This window comes from Octopus bimaculoides, chromosome 1, assembly GCF_001194135.2.
Source record: "Octopus bimaculoides isolate UCB-OBI-ISO-001 chromosome 1, ASM119413v2, whole genome shotgun sequence".
In the NCBI taxonomy this organism is placed as follows: domain Eukaryota; kingdom Metazoa; phylum Mollusca; class Cephalopoda; order Octopoda; family Octopodidae; genus Octopus; species Octopus bimaculoides.
Genome location: NC_068981.1, coordinates 115,696,649 through 115,702,213, shown reverse-complemented (window position 1 = coordinate 115,702,213; position 5,565 = coordinate 115,696,649). Strand labels below are relative to the sequence as shown.

General features: G+C 35.5%; 1 non-coding gene across 1 annotated transcript; it reads left to right on the top strand.

The window, feature by feature from the left end:
- Window positions 1–1,344: 1,344 nt before the first annotated feature.
- Window positions 1,345–1,426, top strand: Trnas-cga (transfer RNA serine (anticodon CGA)). The gene has a single exon. It is a non-coding gene; the product is annotated as a tRNA-Ser (tRNA).
- Window positions 1,427–5,565: the final 4,139 nt, after the last annotated feature.

Sequence of the window (5,565 nt, the reverse complement as noted above, 5' to 3'; positions counted from 1 at the left end):
AGTTATTCCTGTCATGTCATGTTTTATAAAGTGCTCCTTCAGCAGCCTCAAACGAATGAAAATATAATCTAAAGAGGACAATGGGCTAACTAAACTGTGAAGTACTACTAAATACTGAGTAAAAAATAAGACGGTGAGCTAGCAGACTCGTTAGCACGCCGGACAAAATGCTTAGCGGCATTTCGTTCGGCTTTATGTTCTGAGTTCAAATGCTGCCAAGGTCGACTTTGCATTTCCTTTCAGGGTCGATAAAATAACTAAAAATTGAGTACGTGGGTCGATGTAATCGACTTACTTCCTCCCCCGAACTTCGTGGTCTTGTGGCCAAAATTTGAAATAAATACTGAATTAAATTATTCTAACATGTTTTCTGGCAAAAATATTCACCGAATGGTTGACAATTTTGCCTAGTTGCCAAGAAAGACAAAAACAATATTTCTTAAGTTGTATATTGTAATTTGGGCTGCGTAGCATCAATTAATAAAAAAAAAAAAAGCCTTTATTAAAAATTGCTATTTCAGTGTTTGTGTAAAATTTCGGGCAAATCAATCCATCTGTCTTCTTCTTTAATCAAATCTTCATGCACCAATGTCTTTGTATCAAATTGGCCCTCTTTCTGTTTCCAAATGTTCAATCAATCGAACCACCTTCTTGAGTTATTGTGGTTGAATATTCTACCGATATTTTTATCTTTAATAAATCTTCAGATAGAGTCAACATGATACAGTGTGTGTCACCCGTGGAGGCCCTTCATTTTGCCATCCCCAGGTCTCCACAAAAGTACATATTACCAACAGCAGACCCAAAAGTGGTGCGTCTTCCATGAAAGTGCCGAGGTAGACTTCCCCCTCTAGCTACGCCAGTGATGTGTCAATGTTCGACCTTTAAATTACCGGTACAGCCCAACAGACGGGCCCCCGCATTTTTGTCTACCAAGATTTCTCTTTTGAGGTTTGAGTTGACTCCAGAACATGGTAGAAGACACTTACGCAACATACCGCGTAGTAGGATCGAATCCAGGACCTCATAATCGTGAGTAGGATTTCTTCAATTATCCAGCTATACCCGTGCCATAGGTTTTGTATTAACGTAATCATAGTATTTCTTGTCTTGGTTATAAAAAGTATTCCTTGATAAATGAATCATCCATTCATTGTTTCAAATATAAGTTTGCAGAAATAGAGGAAGACTTTTTATCAGTTACTAGACTATGTTCCAAGTACTGACAGCTGTCGTAGAAATCAGATAAATTATTCACTGAAAATAAAGTTCTGCTGCACCTTTTTAGAAATACTGTCTCCCTTTCTTTTTATCAATAATATATTTTGAGCTTTTATTAATCTTGCTGTGATGGCCGAGTGGTTAAGGCGTTGGACTCGAAATCCAATGGGCAATGCCCGCGCAGGTTCAAATCCTGCTCACAGCGGTAGCTGACGTTTGTTTCGTTTTTGCATTGAATTTTTAAATAAGGTCAATCTATATGTTTTAATCAGCTTGTGATATTAAGGACTGTTAACCTGACCTTTGGAATCGAAAGACATGGTTGACTTCTATGGAATTTGAAGGTCCGGAACAAATACCGCAATGTATTTTAGACGATATTTAAATGACTCTGCTATTTCACAACAAATTGGCAATGCCGATACAATGAAAGGCAAAATGCATCGCGGTATTAATTTCAGCTCTCAACGCTCTGAGCTCAAATTCTGTCGAGGCCAATTTTGTTTTTCATCTGTTCAATGTTGATGTATAAAGTATTGGTTCAAGGTAGTCTATCAGAATGTAGGGCAATACCAGTTGATTCTTTGCCTCCTTACAGCAATATCTGCGATGACATTACGTCCAAATTTTAATAGGTTTTTGCCTTTTCATAGACAATATCGGTGGCTTGAAGAGGGGACACTTGTATTACGTTGACAACTACTGTCCTTTCATAAAAACAGAACCTTGCCCGGCAAGTAACTTTGGACAGAAATAATAGTCTTCGATATTCATACTGACAAGTTTCAATTGGTTTGATCTCCGATTATCATCGGATGTCTTACTCCAGAATACATACAAAGTGTCAAACTGGATTCGAAACAGTAACCTTTAGTTCTATTCTGGGAGTGAGAGCACTCTTAGACAACTGACATGTCTCTAAAGATAATGCTTAACTCATCTCAGTTATTTAGAAATTTACTCCCACACATAAAGGCTAGTTTTCTAGCCTAATTGATAGACCGAAGCGCTGACCATTCTGTTTTATCCCTCTTTATTAGAATTGTGTTCTGTTCATATCGATGACATTTCACACTCAAATAGCTATTTCAAATAGGTATCATGCATGGTTGAAGGATTCATAACATATCACATGATTAGCACGCAGTGAATAATTAAAATCTTCTAAGACTGCTCTCGTGTGGGGTGACATTTGTGAGACAGATAATGCAAAAAAAGTGCTTCAACGAATAATTCAAGGTGTATAAATATGACCAAATGGATTACAGACCTCACGCAAACGAATAACTTTAACAAGTAGATATACAACTACTTCCTTTCTGTTTCTTAACAGAAGAAATATTTGATCTGAACGAAAACTTTAACGAATTGGAAGGATGTGAAAATATGAGCGTATTACGGCCCTTCAACTTCTGTTCAAATCCTGTCGTAGCCAGCTTTGCCTTTCAAACTTCCAAGATAGACAAAATGAAGTACCTGCTAAGAACTGACGCACAATTATATTCCTTTCACGCGTCCTAAGTATGATTCAAATTGTAGTTGAAGAAAATCATATTAAAGAATAGAATCATTGAACAATCAGCGAGTATTTTGTTTTTTTTAGTTAAGTTTTCTTCGCTGAGTTCACAACTCATCGAGCAAGACAACTGACAATAAGAAACTACTTCAGTACTTAGTATTAGTCTTGAGACACTATTTTGTCATGGTTAACTCTGCCATTGAATCTGAGTCTTGGCTCCAGTTGCCAATTAAGTCTGATAGCTAGTTAGCAATAGTCTATCATAAGTTCATTACGCACCGACAAAAATCACTGTATCGATATCTTAGTACAAGAGATGGATCTTTTTTAAAACGGGGGCCACATTTTTCATTAACGAAACACTTTGAAACTTGGATCACAGGTAGAATGTGTCATATAAAACATCTTTTTCTCTTAGTCTTCTTTAAAAAAAAAGAAATCCATAAATTATTCCATGTTAAAGTTGTCGTATTTCTGTAATTTCAACCAATCACTGACGTCCATTCAGCCGATATACATTAAGTGCCGACTACATAAACAAACGATTCTGAAACAATTAACCCTAACCCTAACCCTAACCCTAGGGTTAGAGTTAGGGTTAGGGTTAGGGTTAGGGTTAAAGCAAATTTAAAATGAAAAAAGCAAATAAAACGAAGAATCGTTTGTTTATGTAGTCGGCACTTAATGTATATCGGCTGAATGGACGTCAGTGATTGGTTGAAATTATCGAAATAAGACAATTTTTTTACATGAAATAAATTCGAATACAAAAATATTTTTCTGTTCTATAACACAAAATAGATAAGTATACGAAGTTTGAAAGTCTTTCGGTACCAAAAGCACTACGTAAAACATTAATGAAAAATGTGGCCTCCGTTTTAAAAAAGATCCCAAGAGATTCCAGATTTCTTAAATGTATTTTTTTTATATAAGTAATCTCTAAATACTTACATACTTCGCAGTATATTGGTGTTCTAATATTACTTAACTTTTAACATATTTGGAAATTTCTCACGAGACTTTCAACAAATAATTTTGCTACATAAGAAATAAAATCAATACAAATAAAAATGGCTAAATTTATAAATAAAACCCAATAAGTCCTATACCTTTACAAACTTCTATTACTACTGATTATCTTCTACAATGTATAGCATTGAGCATATGAGAGAACATTCTCTCACAGATATTGACGCTTGTCTGCATGAGATATATTTCCTAATTATCTAACAAGCAAAGACGATGAGCTGACAAAATCGTTAACGCATCGTTAATGTTTCTTGTGACATTCGATCTTTACTTTCTTTACCTTCTGAGTTCAAATCCTGCCGAAATCAACTTTGCTTTCCATCGTTTCGTGATGGATCAATTAAGTATTGAAACCAGTCGAGTCCAGAGATCGATGGCATCAATTAACCCCACCATTCAAAATTGACCCTAAATCAGAAACCATTATTTAACTGGAAAATCTGAGATGAATAGCCGAGTAGATAAAAGATTGAGTTACATGCTCATAGGTCATGAGTTCAACTTCATTGCAGGCAGTCACTGTGTTTCCATATTGCCCCAGCTCATTTAACTATCTAGAAATACCAAGTCGTCATGGTCCAGTTTAATTCTGATTGAAGGCGACGTATAATAATAATAAAAAAAGAAAAACTCATCTCATCACATGTATCTACCCACAAACTGATATGACACCTTTCAGCTTTGGTGAGCTGAAGGATGTAGAATAAAATGTTTGCAATCGAATGGTGTATTTGCAGTAGATGTGAACCAGGAATTTCTAGTATTTTGGAAGAGATATATAATTTTAGTGACTTCACAGCATATTCAAATTTGCTTATAGACTTCGATTTGTCAAGAGAGCAGCTGAACACGTCAATATCTTCTGTATTATCAGTCTGTATTATACAGTCATAAAGCTAACTTCAAGAAGGCATAGATGTCTACTACTGTATGTGTGCAGACACTAACTTATATTCACAATTTGTTCAGTTATAAAATGGTGAACAACCCTATTCCAACTAATAATCAATATCAGATGGTCCGGTTACCATTAACTTTAACCAACTCCAGTTAGTTCATTACATCTTAGACAACTCCTCAAATTTAATTTGTTTATATCTTTTAAGCACTGCTCCAGCTCTTTGTCCAATAATTCTTAGATGCACTGCCTTTATCTTGGTATGACTGACACCTGAATTTAATCAAACCATCCATTTAATTGATATTAAATTTGTCGATCTCTTAAGAAGCGAAGCAAGTCGACTCTGACAGTATTTGAACTCAGAACATAATAGTAGTAATGAAATACTGCTCAGCATTTTGTCTACTGCTCAACCGATACTACTATTCTATATTTCAAAACTACAAAATTAAAACAAAAGCAAACAAATGGGTTTTGTTGGTTGTCTTTGTCACAATCACAGTTTCGTGTTGTGGCAGGATACGAATTTATGTACCTGTAAGGGACGACCGTGCGAACTCAAAAAGGAGAAATGGTGACGAATGGAAAAACAGAGGACTCCTTTTATTTAAACGCGTCACACGGTCGAACACAAAATAATATATATCAGATATGATATACGTCATGTTATACGACGATAACATAGATGACCAGTAATGAAAGACCACAACCGTATAAGATGAATAACAGAGATATTTATTATGGCGTTAAAGATGTATGTCTGTGTGAGAGTGTGAATGCGACGTATAAGAACATAATCAAAGACAGGCCGTCATACAAAGAAAAGTGTGTATGTGAGTGATACATGTGTGTATGAGTGTTTACAGCAAATAGAAAGAGTCAATAACACGTGAGC